The 20631-nt window shown below is 38.0% G+C and overlaps 1 protein-coding gene and 1 long non-coding RNA gene across 2 annotated transcripts in view; one reads left to right on the forward strand and one right to left on the reverse strand.

The window, feature by feature from the left end:
* GALNTL6 (polypeptide N-acetylgalactosaminyltransferase like 6) overlaps positions 1-20631 on the reverse strand; it is a 485664-nt gene that overhangs the window by 197443 nt on the left and 267590 nt on the right. The window lies entirely within an intron of this gene.
* Positions 386-19896, forward strand: LOC133221344 (uncharacterized). Its single transcript, XR_009727979.1, has 3 exons — positions 386-555; positions 16391-16492; positions 19815-19896. It is a non-coding gene; the product is annotated as an uncharacterized LOC133221344 (long non-coding RNA).

The raw sequence follows: 20631 nt of genomic DNA on the forward strand, positions 1-20631 counted from the left end.
TAAAGATACAGCAGATAAAAAATATAAAGTGCATGCTTGGTTAGGGGTAGTTGTACCTTGGAGGCGGGTAACTTTGGGATGGAGGTATGTGTTACTGTTATAATGAGATTACTGTGAGCAAGGTTCACCTAAGGAAAGTGATTTCGCCACAGTTGTTGGCTCAACAATGGACATCTCTTATATTTCCCATTCGACAGCTGCCATGTGGCTTATCAGCTGCATGGTACCATCAAGTTCCCCATCCTGCAGGGAGTACAACAGAGCCTGGCAGCAGTGTCTCCACCCTGCTCCACCCTCCATTGCTCCTCTGCCATAGCAGGTTGTGTTGCCTAGGGAATCGTAGTGGAGTAGATTCTTTCTGTACCAACTGTCCTGAAAGTGGCAAGAGTATTTAATCCCTAAGGTTTCTATAATACTGCAACTTCCGTTAGACCTCAGTTTTCTCTAATTCCTTCCCCCAGCGATTTCCCCACACTAATAATTGTTAAATAATGCATGGGCAGTTGCAAAGTCCAACACAGCTCCACCCTTCTGTAAGGCTTTTCCTCATCACTGGTATGTAAATAATAATAGCTGTTGTAAAATGGTACCGCTTCAGTGAAGTGAATGGTACTGTGTTGATACAAAAAGACAGCATCTTTTTTAGGTTATCACAGCAACAAATACTCTGTGTAGTGATGGGACAACAGGAACACTAATAAATTCCTGCAGCACTCAGACCATGAAAATGTGATGCATGTATTAATGAAATATTCTCAAGAAACTATGCCACAGTAAATTATAAATTATGGCAAATTTCTATGAAAATAGGAACTGCTAATGGGAAAGGCATTTATGACCCTTGTCAGTAGCATAACATCACCTTAATTTACAATGATAATTAAGTTTTTATGACATCCTTTAGAAAGTCAAATGTAAAGTTTGCTTCATAGATTATTGAATTATATTTACCTTTATTGAATTTCACCTTTTTAATAAAGTCTGGCTGTTTGGTTACTGCATACAAAGCTACTAAGAACCACCTTCAATCCAGACCATCTCGCTTACTGCAGCCATCAGTCTGCTTTTTTCACTGGAGAGAACATCGACCTCACAGCGTTCACCAAAAAAGGAGGAGGCTTCTCTTAGAAAAGATACTACATCTGACAGAGGAAATACTGGTGGAATGAAGCAACTTACCTGAATACAGAAACATTATAAGAGAGAAAAAGAACCTCATGGTGTTGTTTTAGAAATTCACGACAGATGAACGCTTGCAGCATTAGGAAAACTGAAGAATACATACTTATATAGGCAATGTATTCCAAAGCAACATTTGTTTTCTATGTATTTCCACCTCCCCACACCTAAATCTACATACTGAAATAATAATGTGATAATAGCAGAAAGCTGCAATAGAAACAACTTTTACAGTCTTAAGTACACATTACAAAGTTTATAATGATCTCGAGTAATCCCACCAGCAGGTACTTGAAACTTCTGTAAGCTATTATAAATAATAATTAGAGAATATTTTTTTTGCACATGAACATATTTAAACATTTACAGTTTAAAATATCACAGATACCTAACAAGAAACTGTAGAAATGCAAAGCTTGCAGTCATTAGTATATGCCTGCCTACAACAGGGCTTAAGACTAGCAGAGCCTTGAAAAATTCAAGATAATTAGAAATCAGCATAACAACTTATTTCTTTATTTTTTCCTTCATGAATATGATACAGCTATACAGCTGTCACACACGAATTTCACTGCCTTAAAAAGCTCACAGTTTCTCCTAAGGCTATTTGCACTGCAGAGAGGTGTACTTTCCATGAAATACAAGTGAGAACATGGAACTGTCTTTTTCCTATTCCTCCCCCTAGCCCCCATGCATGTCCTAGCTCACATACAGTAGAGAAGAGGAAACCCACCTTGGAAAGCATTAAAGAACACAATTCTCCATCTTGAACAGTGGAAAAAAAAGATATAATTTCAACTGCTTTACGCTGGTTATCTGAGATCAGCATAAATATATACTGCTCTCACCCTTAACACCTTTGATCTGGACCACAATCCTTGCTGCCCCAGGCAGTCTTAAAGTAAGGTCTAGTAGTGCAGCCTCTATGCAGCAGTACCAGAAATCTTCAGCCATGTAATAACTAATACTTTTTGCTTTTCTACTTGTAAAAACAAGTAGAATTTTCTCCTCCAAGAGATCGTACACTCTTCTGAATCTCCTCTTGAGAAGTCTCTATTTCAGATTTGGAGAGAAGAAATGCAATGCTTTTCCAGCTAAACTGCCTATTTTTGTGTCAATTCACATTTGGAGGCAACATTCAGCAAAATACAATCAAACCTTCATAGACTTATTACTTTAACCATCTTCAAAATGTGTACAGTCACAAGGGATGACAACTAGGTGATGAGAATTTAATGCCTCCTGCTATAAACAGCATTCACCCTTTGATATCTATGTTCTCACATACACACGTTAACTCTTTTTTCTCAGTAACAGAAATTAAAGATGCTTAAACTCCATCAAAGAAAAATGAAAATCATAAATTTTTTCTGCATCGGTGTGCAGAAAGACGTGGTCCTTTATAAGACACAAAGCATATATGTGTGTGTCTGTATCCATTTGTACATTTACCATTTTTAAGAAGACGCCTGCTTTCCACAATTTTTATCACTCTGGAAGTCACGATTCAAAGTTTTTACAAAGAGTTAGGCAAACAATTCTCCCAACCAGTATGATGAGAAAATTGTAAACACTGTATTTACAGAAAAACTGTAAACACTGTAATCAGGTAATTGACACAAGCAGCATAATGCTCAGAAACACAATATTTGAAGCAATTACAAATTAATATTTGAAGCACCTGCTATCTGAAGCATTTTAATGGCATTCCATTAAGTATCTGATGAGGTATAGATAAAAAAAAGTATGTATTTTTTGCCTGCTGTTTATACATAGAGGTATGCAACACTGCAGTATTATTAATTTAAATTTTAAGATTCAGAACATTCTTTGGTGCATTGGGTCACTCTTATGCATATTTTTCTTATAACTTTTTATTGTCCAAAAAGCTATCCACAAAGTTACTGTATTTATATTTGTGAGGTTGTATTAGCAGATTATGTAGCTCTGAACCTGTCTAACACATCACACATTCAGGACAGGATTTTTCTAATACACAGAGTTACTATTTGAATGTTTCTCATAAATGGGGTGGCGTTCTGTGATTCTTGTACACAAATCTTAAAAGTATTTACTATTTCCACTTCATATTACTCTATGCCAGCAGTCCACTGGAAAATGACACTTTGCTATGAGATTACTTCCCTCCCCATGGAGCAGCTAGGGAAATGCATTTATAACACAAAGTTAAACAGCAGTTCAGAGAGCTATGGCTCACAGCTGAGAATTTTTAAGAGATTCCATAAATTTTTTTAGAGTAAATCACTGTGGTAGAATCATTAAATTTATGACTAAGAGAAATGTATAAGCACAATAATCCTGGGAGGACTGGGAACAAGAAACAAATACAGTAAAAGGCAACTTTATGGATTTCTGTTTTACATTGGTTGTTCCCAAACCCCTGTGAGTGAGGCCTATTTCTGAACTTACTTGTTGAGGGAAAGGGGAAACAAAGCAAACATCAACGTACAGGGATAAATATATACCATATCGAATTCGTGTATGTAGTTGGTTAAATAACACAGTAATCTGGGATAGATTTTCATACAGATTTAGCATGCAGTTGGAAGGCAAGAATAGAGCATTTTTTTCCTGAATTAAAAATGTATCTGGAGATCAGCACCACAGTAAAATAACAACAATCGCATTAAGAACTAGGTGATACTAAGGTCCTTTCCAACCCTAACCATTCTATGATTCTGTGACTCTATGAGTCTGCTAAAACACATGGGCTAGAATCTGTAAATTTTCCTTCCTAAGTTACTTTAAAGGATAAAAGTTAACTATCAGTTGTTACATTATTTTGAATTCATAATCAAGAATGTATTCTACAGTTTATGGTTGGTTTGCCTTATATAAAAGACTCTACATTAAATCACTATAACAGCATTAAAGGTCATAGTAAGTAAGTTTCCATAGCCTAATAACATTATTGATTATGGAAGGTAACTATAGTTATACGATACTGATGACTCTCCTTCCACGGGGAAAATATTTACGAAAGATGACAGTGGAATTACAATGGGAGTCAGTGATCTTCCTAAACAGTCAAAGAAAAACATCAAGATCACACTGATGAAACGTCTTTTCTGTCTTCTGTAGGAATTTATTAACTGCGTTCATTCCTTCAGTGTATTAAGATGGTATTAATGTCTTGAAAGCAGCAAGACTTTGGCATCAATATGCTTCTTTTGTCTCTCTTTAAGACCTTCATGTTTTCTTTAGATCAAAGGCAGACTATGTTTTTCTTCCTACTGCACATGAAAATGTCTTCTGTAATATAACACATACTAGAACATATATAATTTTACCCATAACAATTTCACAATAATTTAGTGGGGGAAAACAAAGCAGTAAAAACATTCTAAAGACCTATTAGGACACATTTGGAGTCAGTAAGAGCATTTTATTGTTATTGCTGAAGAGCTGAGAAAATAATCTATCTGTATCTATTATGTATACAACACCACGTTCATTGACGTTGTATCTTCATAAAGATGTATTCAAGATACAGATGAAATGTAAGCCAGGAAATTATTACTTTAATATCTATACAATAGTACTTAAAAGCAATGCAGAATCATTTAATGAAAAAAAAAAAAAAAAGCTGTGATGCTCTACCTCCCTAAACACCACATGTATTAGCCAATTATGTGTTGCTAGAGTGTAATCCTTTTATCTCAACTTCTTTGAATTCAGATTAAGTCTGGTGCTACCTAAGCAGACAGATCACCTGTACCATAAAGATGGTTCCTGCTAAGAAAATCTGAGTTGTTTCTGTCCCATAACAAATGCACAAATTTGTATAGAATTAGGTGTACAAAGCTGACTTTATAGTTGGGTGGGTCCAAGCCCTTCTGGTTGGAAAGCCCAAGAGGTGCCTGAATGTGGTGCTGGAAGGCTAAAACTGATGCCTTAGGTGGACACAGCCATCTGCCATGGAGCAGATCAGCCTCACATCCATTCAGGTTTCACTGAAATGATGAAACCTGAATGGATGTGTGACCCAGGAACAGAGAAAAGCATAGTGGTGCACTGTCCCACTTCTTACATTGTTCAGTAGCAGAGAATCAGAAGGAAACACCTGGGTATAGAGTGGTCTCTCCACAGTAATGCTTCCCTAGGTACCAATTATGAGAAACACAGATTAAGAAGTTGCAGCTAGAAGACCATTTTTCTCAGTAATCAATAAATCTGGTCTGTATGACTTCACCTGATGAAATTTTGCACACCCGGTTTCACATACAGCATCCATTCTATTTTGAAAGAATGAATTCCAAGTTTGTAGGATAAAGAGGGATTTTGTTCCCTTTTGCTTTTTCTCAGCCCAATAATTTCTTACATATCTATCCATTATTACATCAACATTTTCCTCACCATCTCCTTTTGCCAGACCAGGTCTGTTGGGTAATGTCATTACAATGCACTAATTCTTTCACTAAGATGCTCAAGATCCTACAGATATTTAATCTATGCAACCATGCTTAGCATTTACTATCATTTTTCTTTACCATTTAATCTAAGCTCATGCATAATACTGAAATTGGAAACTACTTTCATTTTCTTCTTGATGATACAAAATCCTCCTAGCTAGAGCTGATTGTTTTACTTTAAATAACAGAAAAAGTAAAACAGAAGTATTAAAAAAAAATAAAAATCAGAAAACCATTCATCTCATTTCCTATATTTGCCTTTAAGATTTTTCAGTTTAAGAAAAGGTGCAAATCGTTTCTTTCCCATCTACTTGCCAAAGCTCAAAACAGTGTCCCAGAATCAAAAGGGATTCAGCTCATCAGATTTCAGGGCAGTGACAAAGAATGACTTTTGGCTCTCAAAATAACTGCTTTTTTGGAGGTCAATAGTCAAGGAATTAAACAAAATATTTTCATTGGGATTTGACATTTTTCAGTTTCTATCCCAAATAAAGTGCACAATGTAAGAAAGGCTTTCTTCAAGCATACAAGGAAGTGTAATGAAAAAGAAACTTTTTTTTTTTTTTCCCAGATATTGGCACTGGAATGAAATCAAATAAGAGTAAACCAGAGCTGTCCTTGTTCTCATTCTGCTCTGTAGCCACAGAGGTTGGCACAGCCTGAAGAGAGAAAGTAACAGCAAGGCACCAAACCTAGAATAACCCATTTGATGATTAGGAAACCATCCTAATTAAATAAAAGATGCAGACCACATCACTGTCACATGGAGAAGGAAATCTCTGAAACTTTGGGTAAACATTTGACACCCGAAAAAAAAGCAAATTAAAAAAAACCAAACAAAAACCAAACACTTGGAGATGGACTTAAAAAAAAAAAAGGCATTGCCTGTTGTTTAGCCCGTTATCTGTATAAACTAATTATTGTCAGGAGCCAAACTCTAAGCTATTAACTAGAACTAAATGTAGAAATGGCCAAAATCAGAAATTTCTTCTGAAATAATCCTCCCACTAGTCTCCACTGGCTCTGCTTTGGCAGACTTTGTGGAGCAGGCTCAGAGAAAGTAAACTGGATTGCATTTAGATAATATTAAATCAGAAGATTCTCTCCAGAAACACACTTCCTAATCCTTCTGTTACTAATGGATGTGCAAAACTAGTTCAAAGTAACTCTAATAATAACACTGCAGATTTTGGCTCCTCAGGACATACTGTTCCCTTTGCCCAGCATCTTCTGCTGCACCGCATCACTTACTGCAGGCTCAGAACCCCCTGCTACGTGGGGATTCATTCAAATATCACCACAGGCAAATGCACAGCGCTGGAAACAGCATCAAGAGGAACATCATGGCACAGAGTTTTACAAAATAGGGTTCTGAGAAAACCACAGACTTTAAGCAAGGGTGAAAGTTGCTAGAAAGGAACAATAAACACTTTCCTAAAAAACTAATGGAACTAGATGATCTTAAGGTCCTTTCCAACCCTAACTATTCTATGATTCTATGTGCTGGAAAGACACTGTGGCATAAAGCGCATAATGTAACTGCTTTAAGGACATCTTCATGGAGTTTTGAATCAAAAAATATTTGTAAGAACAATAAATGATGTATAGCTATTCAAAAAGATTAATCTTTAGAACAGAAGGCCCAGCCCAGCACTTGATGGAACTCACCCTAGAGTAACTAAGTAAGCACCTGAAGCAACCTTTAAACCATCATTGTGAACTTATGGAGGCCAAGCATCCCAGAGGAGTGGAAAAGGGTAAACATATTTTTATAAAATGCAATAACAATTGAGCACCTGAGAATTTAGAGAGTAGTACAAATAGATTTGATGCCCAGAAAAATACTACAGCAAAATAAAACCAAACCAACATCACCGCCAAAAAAAAACCCACAAACAAAAACAGTAGAAAAATACATGAGCCTCTATAAAGAACAGATTGAGAAATTACCACCACACTCTTGCCAATAGAAAAGTGTCACAAACAATTTAGCTTTCTCCTCAAACAGGATAACTGCCAGCTGGAGGAGACACTGTAGAAATGCAGGGCATCTTGGGTTTTAGCTAGGTTATCTGACATGACATCCTAGGACTTTTTGTAATGAATATTGCCCAGTATCCACAAACCTTTCAGAACATTAAAGACTTATGATACACAAATAACTTCAGTTCTTGTTTTCCCTCTATATAAAGGGACACATATAATTTTTTAAAGTCAAAATCAAGCACAGATTTAGTTACACGATCTTAAAATACAGGGACTGGAATTCATTCCCAATCAAAGAAAACATGGCACTTCGTCTACTGCTACTCATGGGAAAAAACACAATGAGATTCGCAGTTATCAAAGAAACAATTAAATAAAATCACGAGGGGCAGTGTAGGATATTCCCAGATCAGACAGACACATACTGAGATTCTGCAGCAAGAAATTGGCTAGGATACAGTCTGAATGTGAAAACAGCCACGAGTGCGACTTGTGTGGAGCGTGAAAGAAAAAGCAGCAGCAAAAATACAAACTAAAGACAGAATGACAAGAAAACCACATTTAAAAAAAATACTCTATTTCATGTAAACATTTTTAAAGGATTGTGCAAGCCCTTTTAAATAGATGTACACAATATGGTTAAGAAGTTATGTTTGCAAACTCAGTTTTGGTAAATGCAACATGATATCTGGCACAAATGGTAGTTTCGTGTTTGCAAGTACATGTAGGAAGACATCAAATAAGCAAACACATGCATTAAAGCTGACTCACATCAGTCCTTATGGATTTGATACTCCTGTGGCAATCACTTTACAAACTTTTGTTTTCACAACTAATAGGACTTACAAGAGCAGATGCAAATGCTGCTAGGCACTGAAATATATTTAATCTGTCCTTCAGTTTCATGAAAGAATATAGTTATGGTGAAGGCTGGGATACTAAAAATACAGGAAGAAAAAGTCTTGGATTACCACAGGAGAGGGATGAGGAACCCACGAAGATAAAGAATTCAGAAAAGCATGCAAAAATTTAGAAGTAAGGAGGAGATGAGAAAACTTGTAAAAGAAATCAGAACCTTCCCCCAAACACACACAAATACTATAGCAAATCTACTAAAATATATATAAAAGGGCTTTTATGAGAAAAATGGTGAAGATGCTGCAATGAAGTATTAAACAAATCTTGGAGCTCTCATGCTTTGGTGATTAACTGTGAAAGGTTTATTTAGAGTATTAATGAAGAACAGTTCAGAGATTGGTAGAAAAGAGAAAAGGGATGAAGCTGCTCTCTGTCAGCTTTATGCACACACTGGAAGATGAAGCAGTAACAAGCTGCAGGCACTTAAAAGTGAAAACCACAATCTATTAACTGAAATACGGAAACATCACCTCCCGGAGCACTATACTTGTGAAGATGGGAACCCCATGGGAAAGGTGCTGTTGAGAAGAGAGCACCTGCTTTCACAGTAGGCAGTGGTTTTCTGACCAGGACAGCATCAGAAACAAAGACGATATAGGGCATTATGATAATAGACTCCCAGTGGGAGAGCCATGTGTCTGCTCTGCTTTAGGAGGACATGCACATTCACTCTAGAGAGGAGGTAAGACAAGAAAACAGCAGGACAGGCTGTCAGCTCTGACTCCAGTGGGTCAAAGGAGGGTCTTCTTCTTGAGAGAACGTAAAGGGAAACCAGCCTATCCTTGATGGCCAATGGAAAAATGCAAATTATATGCAATCTGACGTGTGTTTATTTGTGGTTTTCTACTTTCCCCTCTACTGTTGAATTTTTAGATACTCAAAGCTTGCTTCTGGGGAAAGTGAAATGGCAAAAAAGCCCCTGACCTGGGACAGTTCAACACAGATGCATGCATTAACAGCATCCAGATCCTTTAAGTGAAAAATTAGGGACAAATAAATATTCTGATTTTAGAAAAGTTTTTATTCTCATCTAGTGCTTTTAATTTCTATTTTAGGATTTCGTTTAAGAAATGCACAGTGGCATGCAAACCAGAAATAGAGATTATTTTTTTTAACTTCTTTCAATCACTTGTGTTCATTTTTAATATTTTATATGATATTTGCTGCCTTTTTTTTTATTACAATTTTTCTTTTATATTCTTTGAAGAGCCTCCTTTCACAGCTGACATGGGTTTCTAGGTTGTTTCCAACCCTCTTATCCCAAGAAATGGCATGCAGGCTTCACTGTCATGTGATGGGATTCTCTTGCACAGAATAGCAGTATTAACAGCATTTTACTTATTTTTCATGTTAATTATGGAGAGAAAACACATGGATAAGAATACTAAAATGAATCACTAAGAATCTGTTTTGTGCAATACGTTGTGCTGTTAGCTGTAGCAACTTTACAACTGGAGGTTTCCTACTGCTGCTTTTTGTTTGGCTGTTCGTGAAACTCCTGCTACGGAGAAGCCCACCAAGGGTGGCAACAAAAAAGCATCCCACAAAACGAACCCGTGGAAGATGCTCTCATTCACACACACTGGAAAACATTTTTCACATGCATTTACCAATTCAGAGTGTAAGCCTGATTTGCTTCTATCTAATCTCCCCGCATTTGGCTTTCTTGGGATTCATCCCTACCATCTCCTTACAGGTACCAAGGCAAAGGTAATGAGGCAAACGCAATGATTAATATATCTCCCTAAGGTGGTTTACTTTTTAAATTAACAAATTAAATGCAATATTTAGATTCAAGAGCTTTTGCCTCTTTCACTGACCTCCCTTTTATTTATTTTTGAAGACTTCTCTAATTGCACAACCATGCTAATGTCTTAATTAACATTAGGTTGCTTTCTTATGCATGTTCAAATTATGTCCATAAAAAAGGACAGAAAGGAAATTTCAAAACTGGATTTTAATGTCTCTTGCAATATTGCACTTTTCAGTTGAATTTCAGTGGGTAAAAGTCAAGGTAGTTTACCTAAAAGATAATGGAGGATTGGCCCCAATAATTAAGAAAAATCATTAAAAAATGCAATAACTTTTGCTCAGTTACCCTCAATAATGAGGGTGAATTCTGTTCTCAATTGTAATAAACTAAATCCAGACAAACATTAATGATGAAATAATACTAATGAAATAATGTGAATATACATCCCAAGAGGCTTTACTTAGACTAGAGGAACAGAAAAATTCAAGGCTGGCTTATCAGTAAATTATATCAAAATGGATCCTTATTCCCAACTTTGCTTTAAAACTTCAGTGGACTTACTGGATATTCAGAAAGTAACACCTAGAGCATAACTATTTATATAAAACTCTTAAAAAAAAAACAACAAACAACAACACAGTGATTTTGTATTGGCTAACCACAAGAAAGATAAATGGAAAAAATACCACAAAAATTGTCTGGAAGGAAAGCCATTTAACAGCTTATTTATAGGTGCTATGTAAGTGTTGCTGTAGCTCCATTGACTCATTAGAATTAACAAGTTTATCAGGTGAGGACCTGCTCCTAGATGTATTGCATATTCAGACATGGCAGGTCACAGTTCACCCAGAAATTAAATCGCAAAACTCTATGCATTATCTTCTCAGGAAATAAAAAATAACTGAGAATTAACTGGTAACAATTTAGTTTATATTTAAAAAATACTTTACAATGAGTATGGACATACAAATGCAAAAACACACACACACACAGACCTGTCAAAATAAAATGCTGGCACACCTCTTATCGAATGCATTCATTGGGTGTTTTTATTGTTTTGCATATGGAAATGTATACTGCGCCTTCGGCCACATAGCAGCTTATGCATTATGTGCAAATATTATTTTCATATAAAGATGTGAATTTGCAGAGGGATGCACTATTTATAGTTGGAAATAAATTCCGCCTTCTACCATTCTGTTCTCCCTTATCTGAACTGTACCAATTTTCATCAAATTCTGCACATCAGCAGTAGTAGCAACAGAGGAGGAGAAAATCAGCAGTAGAGAAATTGCAGACATTTTTTTTTTTGTGCTCTTTTCTACTATTTTTGTGTTCTTGATTCCTGTCTTAAACTGCATACCATGAAGATTCCAATTCACAAAGACCTGGTCTACTGCAAGCAATATAAGTGAGACTGCAAAGCAGAAATATTTCCACTGTATTATTTTTATATCTTCCCCTATCCTTCTTTGCAGCTTCCATATAATTCCAGTCTATCAGAGTTGAATATCAAAACAAGTTAATACAGAATAAGAAATTAGAGACACAAAATTAGCGACACAACTGCCTCTCATGACTTAAGAATAATTTCTGCTTTCATCCCTTTCTCTGCATTGGCACATTCACACTGCGTTGACAACGCCACATGTTTACTGCAAACATGCCCAGAGAATGCTCAAATACTGCAGTTTAAATTGACTAAAATGACAACACATAAGTGAAAGGAATTCCACATCTTGTCTCTCTAACATATAATGGATTAAATGAACAAAAGAACTGAAACTGTCAAAAGGCATTTAAACCAGCTCATTTCCCTGTTTAAATGTCATCGTTTTAGTCCTTTGGTCCACTGAGTCTAGTTCATTCAGCACAACCTCAGGAATATACACCACACTGCAGCCTGGGCAAAGGAACTCACCTCCTGATGCCAGATTGTGGTAGAGCTAAAGGACACAGTACAGAAGCAAAACAATGACAGGCTTTGTCTAGGGTGACAGATGTGTCAGCTAACATCTGGACAGTTTGTCTGATCAGACAGAAGGACCAAAGGACCATCAAGAATCCCAAAATACAAGTTACTTTCCCTTTACAAGTATACATACTATGCAGAATTTAATTAGCATTCGTGTAACTAGGTCACTAGGAACAAAGGTACTTCACTAAGGTTATTTTCTACTTGACAATATTGCTAACATATGTGATTTGTAAGATGATGGTAACCCAATAGTTTTCACTAAATTTTCATCAAAATAAGGCTTATCAGATGTGAAGGAAAGCAAAGCAGAGAAATCAAAAACCTGTTTGCAGCCATGCTGGAAAGTTCTCTCTTTTTCTTGATTTGCGTCTGTCCTGGGTTCAGCAGTAGCAGTCATTTTTCTCTTTCTTGGTAGCTGGTGCAGTGCTGTGTTTTGACTTTCAGCTGGGAACAGAGCTGAAAAACAATGATGTTTTGGTTTGGCCAAAGACTTTGTGGGCCTCATGCTCTGCCTGGGAGGAGGGGAAGCCGGGAGGAAGCAGAGACAGGACACCTGACCCAAACTGACCAAAGAGGTATTCCATACCACAGCACGTCATGCCCAGGAGGTAACTGGGAGTGGCCCGGACGGGGCTAGAAGGGACTGCAGGGTTGGAGGAGGTATTGGCCGGTGCTTGGTCGGGCTGGGGGGGCGAGTTATCGGTCGCCTGGTGATGGGGTGTTGTATTCTCTTCCCTTGTTATTTCCTTTATCATTACTATTATTGGTGGCAGCAGTAGTGATTTGTGTTACACCTTAGTTACTAAACTGTTCTTATCTCAACCCGTGGGAGTTGCATTCTTTCTGATTCTCCTCTCCGTCCCTCCGTGAATAGGGGAGGGCAAGAAGGGGGGGGGGAGGAGAGTGAGTGACAAGCTGTCTGGCTGGGTTTAAACCACGACAGTTCTTTTTGGCGCCCAACGTGGGGCACGAGGGGTTGAGATAACGACAGATCTGACCGTCACAATGCTGATTTATTGGCTCTCAGAGTTGTTCCTCTTGATCTCACAGCTTCAGAATGTTGTAACTTACTTAGAGCCGGTATTTGCTGTGTTAGTGTTTATCAAGTGTGGGGCTTGGGCTAAGGTTCCTGTCTCACTGTACTTTATGGCAATAACTTGTAATACGGGCGGGCTCCAGCAGCAGGGTGGGACGGACGTGGCCGTGGACTGGTCCCTGGCCGTCCGGCTGCTCCTCACCGTCCTGGCCCTCGCCCTCGCCTCCGTCTGCGTGAGGCCGCGGGGAGCCGAGGGGGAGCGGCCCCGGGAGCCGACGGCTGCTGCTGAAGCAGCCCGGGAGAGCCGCCCCGGGGACCAAACGGCGGCGGGAGCGGGGCCGGAGGCCGGCAGGGAGCAGCTGCCGGTGGAGGAGGTCGGGGCGGTCGAGGAGCGGGAGGAGCCGGCTGCTGAGCAGCGGGAGAAGGGGGCGGAAGAGCCGAGCCCCGCGTCCGAGCCCAGCCCCGCGACGGCCGAGAGCATTCCCCGGAAGCCGCCCGCCGAGCCCCAGGAGGACGCATGAGACCCCGCAGCATTTCCCAGCAAGGCAGAGGAGGAAGAGCTGGACTCAGGGAAAGAGAAGTTGGTGGTGGGAGAGCCGGCAAGCACAGCAGCTACACCAGCCCCAGTGACAAGTACAGCAGCATCGCGTGAGAGTTCTGAAGGTTTTGGATGGCCTTTGGGTACCCTTGGGACCTGCTTGCTGGTTGTGATGGGGATCAGCATGCTGGCACACATACAGAGTGTGTTTTACCCACCACCATTTTGTGTGATCTCAAAAGTTAAGCAGAGTCGGGTTTGGGTCTTGTCTGGGGTTAGACAACAATATGGGAGGACCAAGAGGTTTTCTCCAAGACTGGAGAGTCATGAGTGGCAGGGCATGTGGGACAGTATGGGCAAGTATCTAGTCCACTGGGCCCCTCCAGTGCTTTGGAAGCATTGAAGATGGAAGGACAGTGAATTATTTTGAGCCTGGTGGGCCCATGACCCTTAAGGCCAACAGAGCAGAGATGCAACATACAGATGGACTCATGATTGAGGGATGGACTTAGCAATGGACACTGTTGCCCATGTTATTCATGTGTGTGAGCACTGCACATAGCCTCTTGTGCTCTGAAAGACTGTTACAAGAGGTGGAGCCTGACATCATGGACCAGATGGACTCAGCAGTTTTATAGGGACTGGCCCATGCACTACGATTAGAGTGCACTTAGATAAGAGTGATGGTATATGGAAAATGTGGGATCTGAGCATGACGTGAATGGTATGGAATATGGGGTGGATAATGTCCTGGGTTCAGCAGCAGCAGTCATTTTTCTCTTTCTTGGTAGCTGGTGCAGGGCTGTGTTTTGACTTTCAGCTGGGAACAGAGCTGAAAAACAACGATGTTTTGGTTTGGCCAAAGACTTTGTGGGCCTTATGCTCTGCCAGGGAGGAGGGGAAGCTGGGAGGAAGCAGAGACAGGACACCTGACCCAAACTGACCAAAGAGGTATTCCATACCACAGCACATCATGCCCAGGAGGTAACTGGAGTTACCCGGAAGGGTGAGGTGGACTGCAGGGTTGGAGGAGGTATCGGGCGGTGCTTGGTCGGGCTGGGGGGGCGAGTTATCGGTCGCCTGGTGATGGGGTGTTGTATTCTCTTCCCTTGTTATTTCCTTTATCATTACTATTATTGGTGGCAGCAGTAGTGATTTGTGTTATACCTTAGTTACTAAACTGTTCTTATCTCAACCCGTGGGAGTTGCATTCTTTTTGATTCTCCTCTCCGTCCCTCCGAGAGTAGGGGAGGGCAAGAAGGGGGGAGGGAGCGAGTGGACAGGCTGTCTTGGCTGGGTTTAAACCACGACAGCGTCCCAGACTCATCACCCAGAAGCCTGATGATGCAAAGAAGCACTGAACAGACTTGATCATGATAAAGGTGTCCGAAAAAGTGGCTGAGCACTGCCAGGCAACTACTGTAACCTTAGTGTTTCAAACTGCTAGGCCGACACTCGCAGGGCGAATCCTGCCTGCATGCCTCCCAATACCCACCATGGAGCGACAAGCTCGACAGGTAACGAACTCAATGCATCAGGAAACAAGAGACCTAATGGTGACCATTTGTCACATAATCAAAGGTACTAGCATTATTATTACCTGGTTGTTTAAGAGGTATGGAACTACACATCAAAATTGATATAAATGTTTTAACAGCATTTTTCTCCTTATTTAATTGGAAACTTATTTGGGTTAAAACCAAAGATCTCACTTGAATGATTTTGATTAATTATTAATTATGTTATATGAACTGTATTAATTATTAATTATATTAAAAGTTGTAAGAGCATTTTTACTGGTTTTCTGTGGCATACAGGCTGAACTGTTCCCCCAGCAGAAATAAAAAAATAGAAATGGAATCCCAGCTATTAATGATAAAGAGAACAGCAAACAATAAGAACCAAATAAATTTAGAAAGAGAAGGGAACAAATAAACCAAGAAAATTTATTGAGAGGAATTTTCTACTATGTTCTTCGCCTCACATTTTTGTGTCTGTTTGAGTAGAAAATATTTACTGATTTTTTATTTTTTTTTTCCACTGGGAACTATGAGCAGTAACATTGATAAAATACACAGCAATGTTCAGTACCCCAAATATCAATTCACCAGATAAAGGAAGAAGAACAGCCTACCTATTCAGACAGTTCCTTTAATCTAGAGACTCTGATAGTGTAATTAATTCCTTTTGGCTGCTTTTACTTAAATGATTAAACAAGTGTCTTTCATAATTCTGCCTCACACACACCTAAATTTAAGCCAAAAATATTTACCAGTGGTATCATCTGTTTTGTTAACTGTGTTAAGAGCTGTAAAGCGGTTTTTGCTCAGGACAGTCCAATTATTCTTTTAGCCTTTTCTCACTGAACAGGGGTTTTGGTGCTAAGATGCCTCTCACCACCTCAGCGTGCCAGGTGAAAGATGCTAGTAAATAAAGTTTTTGCAAGTCTTGGATATTAGTCCAATGAGATAGTATTTCTAACAGCTTGGAAAGCATTGCCATGAGTAGGAACAGTGTTGTCCTGTTCCTGCAAGCACTGTTACACAGAGAATGGAATCTTTGTCACTAGGATGTTTGTGTGTTATGCAACTAGCAATAGATTAATGCCCACAGTGCAAAACGGAGATGCCTGTGCCTTAAGTCTATGAACTCTTTCAATCCCTACTGTCAGGTGAGAATAGCTTTCAATTACTTAGAATACACAGGAGTCAAAATTTAGAACTTTTAACAGGAAGGAAAAGCTTTTAGACTCTGAATGTTCACTGTGTTGTTCTCAGTAACTCACATTCCCCTCTGCAGCACAGTTTAATGATTTTAGAGCTTTAAGGGAGGAAACATGCTTTCCAAGGAGAATAAAGAGGGCTAAGAGGGCTGCACTTAATTGGAAGACTAAATTTACTCAAAGCATTTGTGGACATCTGCCAGATTCTTCTCAGTGACATTCACTGCAATCTTGAAGAAGTAAAAAAAAATAAAAATCTCCGCGAGCCTCCTCAAAACTAAACTGGCATTTAATATACAGAAATAAATTTGTACAATGAAAAGTAAATTCAAAAGTTTGTGAAGATAGAAATGCCATTATATTTTAAGCAGGGTTTTTTTGGGAAAAGAAAGAAATAGTTTCAAAATTACTTTTTCAAAACCATCAGTGTGGTAATGGAAAGTATGTCTTTATGAAAGCTCAAGAAACAAACAGATTTGAAAAATAGCAGATATTCAGAGTCTGCGGGCCGGCCAGCTAATCATTTAGTCATTCCAGCCTATTGTTATGAATTACACTATTCAGGCTATGCAAACTGAGCAATGAAAAAAAGACATTAAATGTGTATAAAAGTAATAAGTGAAAATTACTCCTTACTTCAAACATTATTCTGCATTATTAGTCTCTTACAGAGAACACAAAAAAGCTGATAAAAGCATTGATGATTGTGGTGCTTGGACTTACATCCGTATTTATAAAAAAAAAAAAAAAAGGAGCTGACAGACTTTCTAAAAGAAAACTTCAGTATTATCTTAAGCTTCATTCTTTTCCATTACAGCAAGAGAAGAGTGTTTACCTCATACACATCAAAACACTAGAAGACAAGCAAATACAAAAAGGAACCTGCTCCAAACACACACAGACAGTTTTAAGTGCAGCCTGGGATACTCACATAACTGTATAAAGGTGTTGACACTAAGGTTTCAGATAGTATTTAGGTTGCTGTATTCAGACAAGGATTAGGTACATGCACTACACACCAGAGCACGGTCACACTTGTACCTGAGACTACTCATTTCCGAACTAGAGTAAGCCTCCATTCAGATGTAGTAGTGACAAGTTTTTATGACGCTCTCTGCAGTCTCAGACACATGGGTATATCCTTTTGTCATCATGGTGAAAGAAACCAATAAAAGCACAATTATAACTGCACACAAAAATGTTAACGTGTGGCCTGCAATAAAGTAATGATCCTCAATGGCAAATTCTCTTTTGCGAATACATGGATGATAGATCTCCTCTCCTTCCTCTCTCAAGAAGTAGGCTTGTACAATGCAAGGACTTAGAGAAGTACTGGAATAATATGATGAATATTCAGGTCATCTTCATTTTAAACAATGTAATGTTCATGTATTTATACTTGCACTACAAGCAAGAATTAAAAACTAAAAATCTCAAGCACTAATCAGACAGCATAGATTTCACACCTTATAAGTAAAAAGAAGTCCTAATTTTTCTGTCGTATACTTCTAATACACTTTATAAATAATGCAAGTCTATGGTAGGGATTCTGTAGTTTTTTCACTCAGAAACACTGCACTGAAGACTGACTAAAATGCCTCGTGTCAACAAAGATTTATTCCAGTTGGGGATTTAAGCATCCAAATGAGTGCAAGTAAACAAGACATTAATTTGTGTCTGGCCTAAGATCAAATTCTCCTGAAGACTGAAGAAAGAAAACCCTCAAACAATCCAAAACCAAAAATCAAACTCCAAACCCTAAAACATTTCTTTGATTTGGAGTGGAACTCACACTTACACTGGATTGCTGTAGTTTGAAAATGAAAAACCTGACCTGACATTTACTCCCCCACTCCTGTCTACTTTGGGGTAAAGAGCAAATACAGTTCCTGCACTAACACCTTCATCCAATAAAATAATCTGAGGATTCATTAAAATAGCACATGCATGAAGGTGGACCAATATATTTTTGTCTTCAAAAGTTAACATATATTTTAAGTTTATAACAAAGTTTAAGATGGACAACCGCTTACATCAAATGGAACAAAGCAATCATTTAAAACTGAATGAAAATTGAATTCTCAGGATGAGAATTCATCTGTCAGTATTTTAGAAATAAATTCTATCTTCAGTGTGGCCCTAAGAAAGGGACAGTGCAATGAAAAGAACATGTTAGTGGAGTCTGGAAATTCTTAGAATTCTGGCTATTCAGTGATAATTGAAATGCACTTCACATGGTAAGTATGCACTGACCCACATCAAGTAATGTGCACCTTAATGATTTTAATAATTATAAATGTATATGATTAAAATATGACCTCCAAGGCTCAAGAAACTGCCCTGCATGGAACCTTTATTCCTGAAATTTATTCACTAGTCTAAAATGCATTTCACATACTACTACTGACTTCATAAAAGTATCATTTACATTTATTAGCTTTAGTAGAACACGTTCTTTATAATTAATTCTATATCCTAATGTAGTTAAACCAGAACAATAGTTCAGATTTCATCCGTGGGCTCATTACACTGTTATTTTCAAAGACAAAGGATGACAGCAGTTAATTCATATGTTTTGATGTTCTGATATTTGTCTCTTGAAAAAAAAACAACAACTCTCCCCAAAAATACAAGGCATTTTAACAATTAGTCATAGACTCCTGTTTCTTCACACAGTTATTAAAACTTGACTCAAACCCTGGTACTTTACTATTGCGCCAATCCTATTATTAGTGAATTAACATCTTGCATAAGTGTGCTACACAAAATACTTTTTACCCCAAATGTGCACATACTATTAGATTTTATGTATTTAATAAAACAGCCATTTAGCCAGGGCTTCCTCCTGATTAAAAGTTCTCAAAATCTTACCTTTGACCTAATTGTATTTTTCTACTTTAGGTATTTGCATTGAATTAATGAATGTATTTTAGAATGACAGAAGTTTTAGAAAATGAGATGCTCCCTCAGCCATGTGCACTGCATATTGCTATGTAAGATTGTAGTTTATGCTTTCCTAAGGCCTCTTCAACTATTATTCCAATGTAAATAATCTGAGAAAAATATAGTAATCTTCGACTTTGCAGCAAACACCACATTTAGAAAGAAGAGCACAAAAGTCAATGTTCACAAACATGTTGCTAGGTACAATCGCAGAATTTTCAATAGCTCACAATATATATTTATTGAATACATTGTGTAAATTACACACAGTGGAAGAATAATAATGCTAGTATAAGTACAGAAGAAAATTATTTCACTTCCATTTCAGATATGCTGTAAGAGACAGCGGACAGCAGATGGAAGGATAGAAAATGATCTCCTCATGAACTACAAAAAGGATGTAATTGGTCAAAAATTAACAAAGGGACTTTTCATATAATAATGTTTAATTTTATATATATAAATAAAACATTGTATGCAACAGCCTTCACTGTGTTTCCTTGCAGTGCAATTTTTTAATCTTTGTTGTTAGTTAAAACTTGAATGGAAACAATGCATGTTAGGATGAAGCAATAGACTGTATGGACTATTTTTGTGTGCCCTTCAACATATGCTCTTACATCTGATAAGCTATATATTGCTGGATCACTTGTCTCTGAAAGTGACATGGTGAAAGGAAAACCATAACTTCCAGCTCTGTGTCACTATTCCTAAAAGCTGGAAAAATTTTCTTTGAGAACGTAATATTTATGTTGCTTTCATCAGGAAACATAAATACGTTCAGCTGCTTTTATTAAATATCACTAGATAGTTTCAAAATGTTTAAAACTGAAAAGTACCTGGTAATGAACTTCTGAAAACACTAAGTTCTGAATATCCATATTTATTTTTTGCCCATTCTTCAAATATTCAGACAGGCATCCAAATAAATTTTTAATCTTGTGGACCTTAGTTTACAACTACAGAATTTTTTTTGGACAGGATGCCAATTTCAAAAGTACTCAGACAAAATACAATCAGATATGATGCTGTACAATTAATGCACCACCTCTTGCATTAGACTCTTGCACATTTTTAGGCAAACCAAAATATAGTAAACGTATCTATGAAGTCTTGAAATGTCATGAGAACTTTTATAATACCAC

The sequence above is a fragment of the Neopsephotus bourkii genome, unplaced genomic scaffold (genome assembly GCF_033783945.1).
Source record: "Neopsephotus bourkii isolate Nb327-2 ecotype Australia unplaced genomic scaffold, CSIRO-AGI_Nbou_v1 NB_168, whole genome shotgun sequence".
NCBI lineage: Eukaryota > Metazoa > Chordata > Aves > Psittaciformes > Psittacidae > Neopsephotus > Neopsephotus bourkii.